The 16,470-nt window shown below is 45.8% G+C and overlaps 1 non-coding gene across 1 annotated transcript; it reads right to left on the bottom strand.

Annotated features, from left to right (window-relative positions):
* Nucleotides 1-1,622: 1,622 nt before the first annotated feature.
* On the bottom strand, nt 1,623-1,694 carry TRNAC-GCA (transfer RNA cysteine (anticodon GCA)). Its single transcript has one exon. It is a non-coding gene; the product is annotated as a tRNA-Cys (tRNA).
* Between the last annotated feature and the right edge of the window lie 14,776 nt (nt 1,695-16,470).

The following is a 16,470-nucleotide window of genomic DNA, read 5'->3' as shown; positions in this document are numbered from 1 at the left end:
GCTCATCGCAGCATGGAGGCAGGCATTATTACCAGCGAATGTCTACAGAACGAACTGCGGTTAAAGGCACAGGAGCAGAATCCGGCAACCTTCAGTCTACTGGGGCCGGTACGAATGCAGAGATGAGGCAGAGAGAGGAACGCCAGGGAATGACACAGATACTGGTGCCATTGTGGTTAATTGGAAGGAGTCATGAGCTTGGCTGCTTTGTACTGTTGGTGAGCTTATCATTGGAGGGGAAAGGAAAGAATAGCCTAACTTGCTCCTTTTCCTGCAACGAAGGTGTGGCCTCCACATATAACTTTGCCATGGAAAACAAAACATTCCCACCAGCAAAGCAAGATCTTGTTACAGGGGATACACCTTGGTGATACGGCGCCCAGAATTTGATGCCCTCACCCCACTTTCTCCAAGGTGGAGAAAGCTTGCCGGGCTTTGAAAAGGTGTCCTCCTTGGCTGCGCAACGAGTGCAGGTGAACCGGTGGCACTGCCCTAAAACCGCCTCTGCTTGTTAAAGGGACAGAGCAACAGAGGCCAGTTCAAAAGTTGGCAGTCCTACCCTGTTGGACCAGGTGTGGGGAACCTTTGGCCCTCCACATTTTATTTGTTTATTTAACAAAATTTAAATATCGCTTGGTTGTAAAAAATAAAAAAACCCTCTACCCTGTGTACAGGAAGTACTTCAGTAACATTTTTTTTTGAAAAAAATTGCAACTCCCATCACCTGTGGCCATTAGCAATGCAACTGCCCACCCACATGGTAGAGTTGCCAGCACCTTCTAGCTGCCTTCTACCACATCAGACCATTGGTGTACCTGTGGCAGTATTGTCTGCACTGACTGGCAGCAGCTCTGCAGGGTTTTGGACAAAGGTCTTTCTAAACCAGGTTTCCCAACCTTTGGTCTCCAGCTGTTTTGGACTACAAATCCCATCATCCCTGACCACTGGTCCTGCTAGCTAGAGTTGATGGGAGTTGTAGTCCCAAAACAGCTGGAGACCCATGGTTGGAAACACTGTCAGCCTTTCTCAACCTGTGGGTCCCCAGATGTTGTTGAACTACAACACCCATCACCCCTAGCTAGCAAGGCCAGAGCTCAGGGATGATGGGAGTTGTAGTCCAACAACATCTGGGGACCCACAGGTTGAGAACCGCTCTGTGGAGATGCTGGCAATTGAACCTGAGCCCTGCCACTGAGCTACAGCCCTTCCTTGGCCCCTCTTGAAATGCCTTTCACAGCAGCTACAGGTAGAGAGACATTAGTGGGTGATCATGTTTATCTCCCTGCAATCAAAACCCTTATGTGGCTGATTCTCTTGAAAAACAGCATGTTGTTGAAGGCACAGCTACAATAACTGCTTGGAAAGTTGGCAGCCCTGCTGCGGTATGGACCTGCAGTGATATAGTAGGCATTGGTTTGCACTGGTGTTAAAAGCCCAGAACCGTTCCTGGGGAAAACAAATCCTTGGGAGTGTTGGAAAATAGTTATGTGTGCTTTTGTCCTGAAGATGCATTTCTAAATGTTACATGCCATTCGAACCAAGGGAGGAATGTAAATGTTGAGCCTTAGCTAAGAGGAGTTTTTCCAGATCTTTGTTTTTTAAAAAAAGCAAAAAAAGAAAAGAGGGGGCACCTGGATTTGAACCAGGGACCTCTTGATCTGCAATCAAATGCTCTACCACTGAGCTATACCCCCACTGGCTGGAAAAGCATCCTCTATAATAACACTTAACAGATCGTGCTTCTGCTGTTTGCTTCCATCCCTCTGACAGGTTTACTCCGTGCTGCACTCCTTGCTCAGAGTACCTATAATTATATTTCATTATCCTTAATTGTTTAATGGCTGTGTTTTCAGGACCAGTTCCATCTCTGTGCCATTACCCCCCTTGCCCAAAGCCTGCTAGCAGCTGCCTCCCAAGACGGGCTTAGCACATACAGTTCCCGCAGCAGCCTGGAGCTGTTGTCACTCGAGAGGCCGGTGTCTGAGGACACAGCCCTGTTGATTAAGAGGGCAGAGCTCAGCTCACGTGGCCAAAGTGCAGCCCTGACAGCAATCCACAGTGAGGCTGAAGGTTGGCCCAGAAAGCCCCACAAATTAAACAAGACAACGTGAACTGCCCTAACATGCCTGGCAGAGGTGGCTGCAGGAGCCTATAGGATGGAAGGCAGGGAGCCCAACATTAGGGTGAGCCAGAGCCAATGGCAGCTGCAGCCACCTAATGCTAGGTTTGTCCCCATTCTGCCTCCTCCCTGATGAGCTCTACAAGAGGAAGCTGGGAGCCAGGGCTGCCACCTCCTGGACTGGTTGTAAATCAGGAGGCAGGCATCTGGGGGCTTCCTGGTGGGCCAATGTCCCATGATCCTTAATGCACTAGCCTCCACTGATTCCAGGGCAATGCAGCGCAACACAGATTCCAGGAACTGTTCTGCCCTGGGCATGTGGGACCTGGGAAGTAGGGCAGATGCCTCCAGGTAGAACCAGCCCCCAGGTTCAATCCCCAGCATCTCCAGGCAGGGCTGCCCATGCGCTGTGGTCAACCATTGTGTAGACAATGCTAAACTACATGGGCCAATGGTCCTCCCTCCCATGGGGGGAGGGGCAGCCAAAATTGTTGAGCTTTTTCTAGCAGATACACCAAAGTTCTTGAGCTTTTTTTAAGGAGATCACCCCCTAAAGTTGAGCTTTTCTGGGGAGCAGGGCTGGCTCCAGATGGTGCCAAGGCTGAGCATTTGCTAGGTTACCCAAAAAGCTGAGAGGCCACGGCCCTAACATGGTGCCATTTGCACAATGCACAAGCCTTGATGTTTGCATGTCCCACCTCGTCCTGGAAAGGGTCCTGGCTCCCCCAAGTCCTGGAACTGATAGCATTCCTATGTGCTTTTCAGCAACCCTCTCTCCTCCTCCTCCTCCTCTGTCTTTGTAAGAAAGAATAGTCCTGATTGATCAGGCCAATGGCCCACCTAGTCCAGCATCCTGCCAGGGGAACCCACAAGCAGGACCCAAACACAAAGGCACTCTCTCCTCCTGCAACTCCCAGTGGAGGCATAGCCATCGTGGCTAGTAGCCATCAATAACCTTATCCTCTGTGAAGAATGTGTCCAATCCTCTTTCAAAGCCATCCAAGTTAGTGGCCATCACTGCCTCCTTTGGAGGGACTTTCTTTTATTTTTCCTGACTCTTCCCATATTCAGCTTCGTTTGATGTCCACAAGTTCTAGTGTTTAGAAAAAACTTCTCTATCCACTTTCTCCATGGTGTATATAATTTCATAAACGTCTGCCATGTCACTTCTTACTCACCTGTCATGTTCTTGAGTCTAAAGAGCCCTTCAGGGCCACATGGGCAGTGTTCAAAATTCACCAGGCACGTGAAGTTGCTACTGACTCAGGTCCAATTGTGACTGTGGAGATTACTGAGCACCAGGCTAGCAACCACAGTTTAAAAACCTCTGCCTTAGTCCATAGTTAATTCCATTTTCATTTCCACTCTGTGTAATTCTCCTTCTTGCATAACGGGACAAGTGAATTGTTGCAAGAGCAAGCTACAGTCAAGAAATATAGTTGAGATCATAGAACTGTAGCGTTGGAAGGGACCAACCCACTAGTCCAACCCCCTGTGAATAGACATTCCCTTGTGGTGGCCATAACCTTTAATGTGCCATTGGGTGCCCAGCTCATATATCTGAGTTTCTAACATCATGAGAGGTGATGCCTCTGAGCTGCCTTAACTATAGATGGCGGCTTCTACTGGAAGGCTGGTGGTGAGTTCTTTGATGGGTCAGACTGAGCTCCCAGAGGCTTATCCCAACTTGTATCCCAAATGTCAGTCACTTCCCCTACCTGGGCAGTTATCTTTCCACAAGGACCAACATTGATGCCAAAATTCAGCTTCGCCTGAGCTGTGCGAGTGCAGCTTTCTCCCGATTGAAGTGCACAGTGTTTGAGGACTGGGACATTCGCAAGGAAACAAAAATGCTTGTTTACAAAGCTACTGTACTACCAACCTTACTATATGCTTGTGAAACATGGACCACTTATAAACGCCATCTCCAGCTCCTCGGAAGATTCCATCAACGGTATCTCCGAAAAATTTGACACATCACTTGGGAAGACAGGCGAACTATTGCCAGTGTACTGGAAGAAGCAAAGATCGCCAGTGTCAAAGCAATGATTCTTCAACATCAACTTTGTTGGACCGGTCATGTTGTGCGGATGCCTGATTATCACCTTCCAAAGCGATACTTAAAGATGGAAAGTGTAATGCTGGTGGCCGACGAAAGACATTTAAAGACTCTCTCAAGGCAAATCTAAAAAAATGTAGTATAAACACCGACAACTGGGAAACACTGGCCTGCGAGCGCTCCACTTGGAGAACAGCCTTTACCAAAGGTATCGTAGACTTTGAAGACGCTCGAACTCAGGACAAAAGGGAGAAACATTCTAAGAGGAAGGCATGCTTGGCAAACCCTCACCATGATCAACTCCTACCCGGAAACCTATGTCCCCACTGTGGAAAGATGTGTGGATCCAGAATTGGCCACTACAGTCACTTACAGACTCACTGTTAAGACCGTGTTCATGGAAGACAATCTTACTCGGCTACGAGTGATCGCCAAAGAAAAGAAGATTCCAGCTTGTATAGCAATTACAGCCCTGCTTGGTCAGGGCAAGTTGCAGGCTGACAGCCCTTTTTAAGTGCTGTTGAATGTCCAGACGTCCCTGGAGAATGAATTACAGCCACCTTGGTGCCATCTGTTAAGGCTATTTTGTCTGTTTCCCCCACAAAGGGATGTTATTGATGTGTTCCTATCCAGGCAGCGACACATCCTCGGCGGTCATATTTCTCCCCCGTGGCCAGTGCCCCGAAGGCCATCTCCAAAAAGGGGCAAAGAGCATCTCCTGCTGTTTGCACACTTGTGACCTGCTCTCACCTTTCCTCAGCAAGATGCAGAGCCAGGCGCCTGGAGGTCTCTAGCAGGGGAAGGTGGGCCTCACTCACCTGGCGAAGGCTATCTTCTAGCCTCCCACCAATACGTTTAGCCACTAATAAGTTCATATAATCTATAGCTCTTATCTGAGCAGCTGTGGTGTGGAAAACTGAGGTGGCTAAAAGGTACATTGCTGAATGCTTTTGCTCTTTTTCCTTTCCTAAATTAGATTGTTAGAATACCCGGCCTGTAGTAACTCAGATGCAGATTTCAGTTTGCTTGTTTTCCTCTACCCTGCCCATCCTTTTTACCTTTTGTGTCATCCCTTTTTCGACTGTGAGCCAGACAATTCCAGTTTCTCATTTTTTGAATCTTACTGGAATATGCACAGCCTGCAGATTTAACATATAGAAGAAGAGAAGAAGAAGGCACATTTAAAGAAGACTGGAAAATGTTTACTATGGGTGAAAATTGTGTTCATTTAATGTGTTCATCTTAATGCTGGTGGCATTAAGATAAATTCAACAGTGTAAATAAGATTTGATGGATGTAACATTGGATTACTGAATGGTTTAGCTCATGTAAAATATGCAGGGATGTATGGTATGCAAAATGAACCATGGAAGGAGAAGCAGGGAAGTCATTGATTTAAGGTTGTTTAAATAAATATTTTGAAATGTAATTTAGAATATATATATATATATATATATATATATATATATATATATATATGAATCTTGGGTCCAATTTTTCCACATTTTGCATCAGTTCACATTTTTTTATAGTCCTCACAAAAATTCATCAGCATTTTATTGAATCTGTCCTAATACACACCATTTTGCATGCCATTTTCCCCAATAAACACATTTTTGCAAAGCAATTTCCCTAATATAACACATTTCTGCAAGCTATTTCCACTAATACATGCATTTTTACAAACATTTTAACCAGGTATATGCCTTTCTGTATGTGTTATGTGGCTGGAGAAACGCACTGCAAAATTCAGAGATGCGTGAAATTTAAAGTGTGACTGTGAATTGGGTGGGTTTGCCTTTAAATTTGGACCGAATCTTATTTCTTTCCCCCAAGGACTTGAGAGCAGCTTGCATGTGGAGGAGAACAAAATGAAGAAGCTTCAGCAGATATAGCCTCAAGGTCACCTTCCTTGGAAGACAAAGGAGAGGCAATTATTAGTGACAAGGAGCTGTGGGTGATTTCCTGCTACTTGTTCAGGAACATAGGAAGCTGCCTTGGACTGAGCCAGACCCTTCAGCCATCTGGCTCAGTACTGCCCGCACTGACTGGCAGCAGCTCCCCAGCAGTTCAGACCAAGAGTCTCTCCCAGCCCTACCTGGAGATGCTGAGGATTGAAACCTGCACTCAAAGGGGATGCTCTACTCCTGAACTACCACCCTTCCCTAAAACCAAGTCAGAACATAGGAAGCTGCCTTAAACGGAGTCAGAATATTGGTCCATCTAGTTCAGCATGGTCTACACTGACTGGCAGCAACACCCCAGGGATTTAATCCTCATAAATTTGCAGCCCTGCCTGGGGATGCCATGATTTGAACCTGGGGCCAGTCATTGAGCTACAGATGCATCCAGTGTGCATAAGAAGCTGCATGATACTGAGTCTGACTGTTGGTCCATCCACCTCTGTCCACACTGGTTGGCAGAGGTTCTTCAGAGGTTCAGGAGGGGAATCATTTTTAGTCCTTCCTGGGGATTGAACCGGGAACCATAGAATCCTAGAGCTGGAAGGGAACTTGAGGATCATCTGTCCAACCGACTGCAATGCAGGACTATGCAGCTGTCGCATACAGGGATCAAACCTGCAACCTTGGTGTTATCAGCACCACTCTCTAACCAGCTGAGCTATCCAGGCTCAAACCCCTTGCATGCAGAATATGTGCTCTAGTGCTGCCCTATGGCCTGCCTGCAACAAACAGAGTAAGCTCCCAGTCCTCATGGTTCTGAAGATAGGGCTGAATTAAATAGAAGCATGGGACTCTGCCTTATACTGAGTCAGGCCATTGGTCCATCTGGCTCAGCTTTGCCTACCTTGCCTGGCCACAGCTTTCCTGGAGTCTTTCTCTCCAGTCCTACCTGGAGACACCAGGGATTGAACCTGGCATTTGCCACATGCAAAGCAGTTGCTCTAACACTAAGCTACAGCCTTTCCTTTGTGACACCAGTCAGGCAACCCACCCAGAGAAAGTGCTTTACATCTTACTGAACTCCCCATGATCAAGGGTCTGGAAACCAAGCCTTATGAGGAATGGTTGAGGGAATTGGGTACATTTCCAAATATCTATTTATTTTTTGAATACATTTTTATTAAATTTTCATTTTAAACAAAAACCAGTAAATTTCAACATCCATTTACACACCTCTTTCCCTCCACTCTGCTGAGCAGTGACTTCCCTCCCTCCCGCCAACAGGTATTCTATTTCCAATCTAAATCCACAGTTTCCTGGTTATTTCAAGTCCATGTCGTAAGATTTATTTCAATCCTGCTAGTGTTTTCAAACTTCTACAGTTATTATTTATATAGTCAATACGTTTACTCCAGTCTCTTTGGAATTTTGATTCATCCTGGTTTCGGATCCTACAGGTCAGTTTTGCTAATTCTGCATAGTCCATCATCTTCTTCTGCCACTCCTCCAACGTCGATAATACCTGTGATTTCCAATTTTCGGCTAATAAAGTTCTCGCCGCGGTTGTTGCATACATAAACAGTCTTTGGTCCATCTTTGCAATTTCCTCTCCCATCAAGCCTAGCAAAAAGGCTTCCAGCTTTTTGGGAAAGGTACATTTAAACATCTTTTTCAATTCGTTATAAATCAACTCCCAAAATGATTTTATTTTCTCGCATGTCCACCACATGTGATAAAACATTTTCAAATATCTAAAGGGCTGTCAAGAGGGAACAAACTTGTTTTCTCCTGCTCTGGAGGGCAGGTCCCAAATCAATGGATTCAAGCTACAAGAAAGGAGATTCTGACTAGACATCAGTAAGAACTTTTTGGCAGTAATAGCTGCTCGACAGTGGAATGGACTTCACTGGAAGGTGGTGGACTCTCCTTCCTTGGAGGTTTATAAGCAGAAGTTCTATGGCCATCGGTCATGAATGATGTAGCTGAGGTTCCTGCATTTCAGGCGGTTCGGCTAGATGGCCCTTGGGGTCCCTTCCAGCTCTGTGACTCTATGATTCTTGCCTTCCTCTGCTTGCATTCCAAGCATGAGGGATTAGCCAGCCTGAGCTGAGTAAAATTAATAAATGTTGAGAGAGGGAAAGAGCACAAAGAGGGAAGTCGCGTTGATGGGGAGGAATTCTCAGCTATCCGCAGCTGGCCTTTACTTGCAAACAATTCATTTAGATTATGAAAGCAAAAAAATTGAGGACAAAACAAGCGAGATTGTTTGCTTCTCAAAGAAAGAAAAGAAAAGAAATGGCATTTAGAAGGGAAATTATGCAGGATATCGTCTGCTCCCCTCCCTTCTTCGCCCAGAGTCCTTGGGAGGGGATTCCTGGGACTCAGCAGAAGGAAACATAATTGGATATTAAAATTAGACCAACTGACCAGAGGGGGGGCGGGGGGCGGGAATCTGCAAGGATTTTTTCTTTCTGAGTCCGCTATCAGGAACACAAGGGCAAACTCAAGCATTTCCCCACTCTGCCTTAGGTTAAGTGACCATTTATGACCTGGGTTCTGCTTCTGAACTTGCCCCAAAGTGCTGGTCTCTGCCAGTGCTGTTGCGCCTGCCCCCAAATCAATGGGATCCTTGCTGTGTGGGAAGCATTTTTATATAGCATGGTCACTAGTGTGGGATGTGAAACACAAGAGCAGTCAAGTACAACATTCCTAGAGTGAACATGTTTACACATGGGGAAGAATGTTTGTCCAGCCAGCAGGTAAACTTCCTGTTTCCTTCTGGGCTGGGACAGACTTCCTCTGCATGTGACTAGAGGTGGACATGGCCTCACCTGTGCAGGTAACAACAAAAGCACAGGGCAGGGCAGCCGTCTCTCTCCTTTTTTGACTACATGTGTCGAAGAAGCAATATCTGCTTAGCCAAAGATGCTCTCTTGGCTTCCAGTCAAGAGAGGACAAAGGGATTGTCTCCTTATGAGATAGTTTCAGGTGTATGTTACTTTTCTAAGCTAAGTCTGCCTTCTGGGATCCAACTGTGAACAGAATGTGAGTGAGTAAACTCTTTTTATACTTTTATAGAAGTTTCTGCTAAATTGTGAACTTGTTAACACAAGTTGGAAAGGCTATAATCAAACAATATATCCCCTCCTGCATCCCTGAACATTCCCACAATTAGGTGACACTGGCTGCTTCTGGGTGGAGCTAAGAGTTTCCTGTTGCCATTTTGTTCTTTTTTAAAGAAGTTACACATGTTGCAAAAGTTATGTAATTTCACCGCAGAGAACAGCAAGACAAATAACGTCATTCATGGCAGAAGATTAACTGCAGAGGAATGGAAACAGTGCTGCCTGTGAGGAATACAAAGCGGAACATTAAGCAATGCCTTCTTACAACCCCAGGGCTAATTCCTGTCTCCTTCTGTAAAACGTGATGGTGATGAGGTTATGGCCATCTCTGTAAAGTTGGATCCTTGCTTCATGATGTAATTGCTCTCAGAATGGCTCCCCATGTGGCCAGTCCCATCCCCTGGGCTGTATTATCTATGTGCATGCCCCTGCAGTGCAGACACCCATGTGTATGACAGGAGCTGAAGCCAATAATTGATTATGGCAATTGAAAGTGACTAAGGGAACGTGAGTGGCGCTGTGGGTCACAGAGCCTAGGACTTGCCGATCAGAAGGTCGGCGGTTCGAATCCCCGCGACAGGGTGAGCTCCCATTGCTCAGTCCCTGCTCCTGCCAACCTAGCAGTTCGAAAGCACATCAAAGTGCAAGTAGATAAATAGGTACCGCTCTGGCGGGGAGGAAATGCAAGAAAGCAAAGTGGCTGTCCAACGAGGCCTTACAAATAGCGGAGGAGAGAAGGCAAGCAAAATGTGAGGGAGATAGTGAAAGATACAGGAAATTGAATGCAGATTTCCAAAGAATAGCAAGGAGAGACAAGAAGGCCTTCTTAAACGAGCAGTGCAAACAAACAGAGGAAAACAACAGAATAGGAAGAACCAGAGATCTGTTCAAGAAAATTGGAGATATGAAAGGAACATTTCGTACAAAGATTACCATAATAAAGGACAAAAGTGGTAAGGACCTAACAGAAGCAGAAGACATCAAGAAGAGGTGGCAAGAATACACAGAGGAATTATACCAGAAAGATGTGGATGTCTCGTACACCCCAGGTAGTGTGGTTGCTGACCTTGAGCCAGACATCCTGGAGAGTGAAGTCAAATGGGCCTTAGAAAGCACTGCAAATAACAAGGCCAGTGGAAGTGATGGTATTCCAGCTGAACTATTTAAAATTTTAAAAGATGATGCTGTTAAGGTGCTACACTCAATATGCCAGCAAATTTGGAAAACTCAGCAGTGGCCAGAAGATTGGAGAAGATCAGTCTACATCCCAATCCCAAAGAAGGGCAGTGCCAAAGAATGCTCCAACTACCGCACAATTGCACTCATTTCACACGCTAGCAAGGTTATGCTTAAAATTCTACAAGGAAGGCTCAAACAGTATGTGGATCGAGAACTCCCAGAAGTGCAAGCTGGATTTAGAAGAGGCAGAGGAACCAGAGACCAAATTGCAAACATGCGCTGGATTATGGAGAAAGCTAGAGAGTTCCAGAAAGACATCTACTTCTGCTTCATCGACTATGCAAAAGCCTTTGACTGTGTCGACCACAGCAAACTATGGCAAGTTCTTAAAGAAATGGGAGTGCCTGATCACCTCATCTGTCTCCTGAGAAATCTCTATGTGGGACAAGAAGCTACAGTTAGAACTGGATATGGAACAACTGATTGGTTCAAAATTGGGAAAGGCGTACGACAAGGCTGTATTTTGTCTCCCTGCTTATTTAATTTATACGCAGAATACATCATGCGAAAGGCTGGGCTGGATGAATCCCAAACTGGAATTAAGATTGCCGGAAGAAATATCAACAACCTCAGATATGCAGATGACACAACCTTGATGGCAGAAAGTGAGGAGGAATTAAAGAACCTTTTAATGAGGGTGAAAGAGGAGAGTGCAAAATATGGTCTGAAGCTCAACATCAAAAAAACGAAGATCATGGCCACTGGTCCCATCACCTCCTGGCAAATAGAAGGGGAAGAAATGGAGGCAGTGAGAGATTTTACTTTCTTGGGCTCCATGATCACTGCAGATGGTGACAGCAGCCACGAAATTAAAAGACGCCTGCTTCTTGGGAGAAGGGCAATGACAGGCCTAGACAGCATCTTGAGAAGTAGAGACGTCACCTTGCCAACAAAGGTCCGTATAGTTAAAGCCATGGTTTTCCCAGTAGTGATGTATGGAAGTGAGAGCTGGACCATAAAGAAGGCTGATCGCCGAAGAATTGATGCTTTTGAATTATGGTGCTGGAGAAGACTCTTGAGAGTCCCATGGACTGCAAGAAGATCAAACGCATCCATTCTTAATGAAATCAGCCCTGAGTTCTCACTGGAAGGACAGATCGTGAAGCTGAGGCTCCAGTACTTTGGCCACCTCATGAGAAGAGAAGACTCCCTGGAGAAGACACTGATGCTGGGAAAGATGGAGGGCACAAGGAGAAGGGGGCGACAGAGGATGAGATGGTTGGATAGTGTTCTCGAAGCCACAAACATGAGTCTGACCAAACTGCGGGAGGTAGTGGAGGACAGAGGTGCCTGGCGTGCTCTGGTCCATGGGGTCACGAAGAGTCGGACACGACTAAACGACTAAACAACAACAACAACAACTGGCGGGGAGGTAAACGCCATTTCCGTGTGCTGCTTTGGGTCGCCAGAAGCGGCTTAGTCATGCTGGCCACATGACCCGGAAGCTGTACGCCGGCTCCCTCGGCCACTAAAGCGAGATGAGTGCCGCAACCCCAGAGTCGGCCACGACTGGACCTAATGGTCAGGGGTCCCTTTACCTTTAACCTTAAGGGAAGGTATGGGGAAGGCAGGAGGTTGCTGTGCTGCCACCCTTAAGGCCACGGCACTTTGCTTCCACCAGACATCCTCAGTCACCTTGAACTCCCAGATGCTTTGGGCTTGAGTTCTGTGAATAGAGTCTGTTAAGGTTTCTTGTTATGGTAGTTCCCGCCCTCAATTTGGGCCTGAGTGCTCTGTGTGCCCGTTCAAAGATTATGAGGTCTGCAAGCAGTGATTTAAGCCACGAGGCAACAAACTGTGTAGGATCACTCTCTTTCACTCCATCTTCAAAAGAACACAAATGTCCTATTTTGATTTTCTGCATCTATATTTTCTTTTTCTAATCTCTGATCTTTTTGTCATGGATTGGGCTTATTTCTTTTGTTGCTGTAGTTGTTTCTGTTAAAGAGTCAAGCCTCGTGTTACGTCCTGTCAGTTTCGTTTCCATTGGAAGCATTAGTTTGTTTGTTTTTTACTAAATTCCTTTATGGCTCATTCTTACACTGCAAATTCTTCTTTTAAGATGTTGTTACCATTTTCTTGCTCCAACGAGGAAGAGGCCTCTTCTGAGGGCGGTGCCATCTTGGCTGTGGCCTGCATTAGTGACCTTGTTGAAGTGAGCCTTCTCTCTTTTATGTTCAGCTGTTCTGAATCCCTTTGCATTCCCCTTTCCTTTCTTCGAGGTTTTGGGTTTTTTGAGACAGCAGGGATTTTTTCCTCCAAGCTGTTTTCCTAGGCCTTGGAGCAGAGCTTAGAGTTTAACTTTTGGCGTGAGTTGATGGTTCTGCGACAATCTGAATTGACAGCAGCGAGCAGAGAATGACAAATGTGTCAGTCTTCTTCCTCTGGGCTCCTTTTGGAAACCAGCTGGGTCAAGGCACAAATAGCTGCAGCAGAAGCGGGGAGCGGCAGGGCAGAGTTTTGACACCTTCTGGAGCTCCTCGCATTGCAGAATGCCAGGCTTAGTATGCCAGGCCAGCAGAGCAAGCCAAATCTGTGATTGGTGCTGACACCTGAATTTGAACGGTGAGGTGAGGCAAGGCTGGACACCAAAAATCATAATTATCATCTGTGAAAGGATCAGATATTTCAATAGATGAAGCTTTGATGACCCTGAAGAACAAATCCCTCAGCCTGACCTGAAGGAGCTGAAGTGAATATTTGCCATCCTTTGAAAATTGACTGGACTGTTTAGTTTTGTTGAATGTGACATTTCAAACTCAGCTTCCCATTTTGAATGTGAAACGTGTATCTCAAAATTTGAAAACCGAGTGTTTGGGACTCGTTGGCATCTTTGGCTTTCCTTGATTTTTGCAATTGACACAATATAATATCACCAAGGCAACTATCTGTAAACAACAATAAACGTCCATAAAAACGGCAAAAGTAGTTTCTTTCCCAAATAGGTTTTATCTTAAACAATTGCAAACGCAGTAAATAAAGAGTTCCATTGTAATATATCAGTGGTTCAGTGCTCAATTCTTCTCTTTCCAAAATAGATTTTATCTTGAACAATTGAAAACACAGTAATAAAGAGTCCATTTGTGATATACCAGTGGTTCAGTGCTCAGATGTCATTCCGGTAATCAGAGGTTTCGTTGCTAAAGAGCTTAGACATCGAGCTGTCAAAATCAATTGTAACAGAATTGCACTGAATTAACAATTAGAATAAGGAAAATTAAAATTAAAAATACGTTGAGAATGCATAATTAAGACATACCTTTGTAGTGAATAATATGCGAGAGATTATGTAAATGACTTAATGAGCATGTAAATGACTTAAAGCAGGGGTATATCGACTGTACAAGAATAAAGGTGAGACAATAACTAGTCTACTAGAACATACATAGTTAATACCCCCAGTCCCACTAATACAAAAAAATCTGTATAGAAACTTACCTGTCCCCATCTGCATGTTTCCATAGAAAGAGGACGATGTCCTTCAGTTTGTTAAACCTCCTTAGGAAACATGGGTAGGACTCACAAATTTAAAAACATAGTGGTGAAGAGTCCAAAAATACAGCTGCATGTAATTGCATGAATCCTGCGAACTCTAATGTTGAATTTAATCCATATGGAACTACTGGATTGAGTTTATAAATATACTTAGGTTCCATCTGGGAAAGTAATCTGGACACATTAACACCAGTTAATGAGTAAGGTGAAGATATGTGCTTTACAACAAAGAAGTGAAAGTCATCAGAAGTGTGGTTTTGTTCAGTGAAGTGTTCAACCAGTGGCGCCTCTCTGATTTTGCTTCTAATGAGGGATCAGTGTTCTAAAATAAGAGTCTTAACAGGGCAGGTGGTGGCACCAATGTATATCAACTGGCAAGTGCATTCGATTGAATAAATCACATTTCGGGTGCCACAGTAAGTGGACCCATTCGATTTCAGAATCGTGGAGCTGTTAGGGACACGATAAGAGGCAGTTTCAATAACTTGGTTGCAGGCTAAACAGCCTCCACACTTTGTCCCAGTGGCAGATGAGAAATTTTCTGTGGTCTTTTAAAATCACTGTGAACCAGAAAATATTTTAAATTGTGCGGTCTGCAGAACCCTATCAAGGGAGAGAGATCACAACCTGCAATGTGAGATACAATGCCCCAGTATCTGTTTATGATTTGTCTTACCTCCATCATCCTAAAAAAGAACTTTATATTCCCACTGGTTTGGAAAGGAGAGATTGAAACAGGCTTGGCGCTGCTTTTAAAAGCAATGGGGCAAGACTGTGGCAGGATTCTCCCCATTGTGTTCTTGGTGGAATGAAAGCAGCTCCCACAATTCTGATTGTAAGGGCTGCCGGACAGTGGAACGAATTCCCTCGGAAAGTGACAGACTCTCCTTCATTGGAGACTTTTAAAAAGAGGTTGGGTGGCCATCTGCCAGAGATTCTTTAGCTGCAACTCCTGCATTATATTTCAGCGTTGGACTGTGTGACCCTTGGAGTCCCTTGCAACTCTGCAATTCTGTGATTCTAAGACACAGCAAAGGGTGTTGAGCTAGCAGGCGGGCGAGTGTTAATAATAATGCGCACCCAAGGAATAAAATGCAACAGTTGCACAACAGCGCAATCCGTTGCGCAGCAATGCTACCAGCAACCAACTTGTGTATTCTTTTGCGCAACAGCACCCCACTGTTACAAAATATTTCCTCAGCACAATAAGTGCTAAGTGACTTTAACTATCTGCGATACAACTCAAGATGCGCAGGAAGGATGGTGAGGGAAAGGTCCTCTGGCCATGGCATTGTTTTCTTGACTGACCTAAGCCGCGTCCCTGAGCCAGGTCATGGCAAAGCAAAGCAAAATCCTTGCTATTGCACCCTGCCACAAATTACGGGCTGCAGGTGATCTCAGCCTCCCTCCCCTTTCTGTTAGGAAAAAGGCTCTTCAGTGGTGAATCTTTCATAGCCTTAGCAAGCCCCAGCAGCTGCGGTTGCCATGGCAACTGGCAGAGGCCTGCAGGGTGCCAGCGAGCCTTGTTGCACAGAATCAGTGGCAGACAGCTTCAACTCTGGATGTGGGAGGGGGGATGAGACGGGGAGGCAAGGAAGTACAGGAACTCCACTAGTACGGCAAGATAATACATCTCAGTTCTCCTCTCACCTTGCGAGGCTGAAATGTGCCAGCCTCAGAACCCTTCCTTGACTCAAATGCTCCCAAACTTTTCATGTCCCAACCACAGACTGGTTTGTAAGGGCAAATGGGGCAATACCCCACCCATCTCAGTTTGCCCTCAGCCAGCCAACACCTGCCTGCCTTCTGGCAGTACAACCAGCCCAGGATGTAGCTATGGCTGTCATTTCCCACTGGCCACATTCACACCATAGTACAGTGGTACCTCAGGTTAAGAACTTAATTCGTTCTGGAGGCCTGTTCTTAACCTGAAACTGTTCTTAACCTGAGCTACCACTTTAGCTAATGGGTCCTCCCGCTGCCGCCACGCGATTTCTGTTCTCATCCTGAAGCAAAGTTCTTAACCTGAGGTACTATTTCTGGGTTAGCGGAGTCTGTAACCTGAAGCATCTGTAACCCAAAGCACCACTGTACCTTTCTTCCAACGGAGGCTCTGCCATAGGCGCCAACTCTCAGAGGCCCAGCTCTTTCCTCCCCCCCCAATATTTTTTTGGGGTGGGACCCCCCATGCTCAAAAGAATCAAGGGGCAGAGCACGCCAAGTGCACAGCCAAGCATGGCTTGGCTTCAGTGGCCGGCTCCTTCTCCTCCTCCTCCTCCTCCTGCCACGTAAGAGAAAGACGGGGAAGCAGGCCCAGCCAGTGGCAGAAGGAGGAGGCTGAGGAGATGGCTTAATATCAGAAAGAAGCTGCCAACCATTGAAGGAGCTCTGTTGCCACATCTGACTCCTGATGTTCTGATGTCGCCTGCATGATATTGCCCCTCCCCAATCTCTCTCGCAGGTTGGTGCCTTTGCTTTTTGCCCATCTAAACAAGGGATGAGGAACCAGTGGCCCTCTGGACTCCAGCT

This window comes from Podarcis raffonei, chromosome 14 (genome assembly GCF_027172205.1).
Source record: "Podarcis raffonei isolate rPodRaf1 chromosome 14, rPodRaf1.pri, whole genome shotgun sequence".
NCBI classification, from domain to species: Eukaryota; Metazoa; Chordata; class Lepidosauria; order Squamata; family Lacertidae; genus Podarcis; species Podarcis raffonei.
This window is presented reverse-complemented; position numbering and strand designations above follow the sequence as displayed.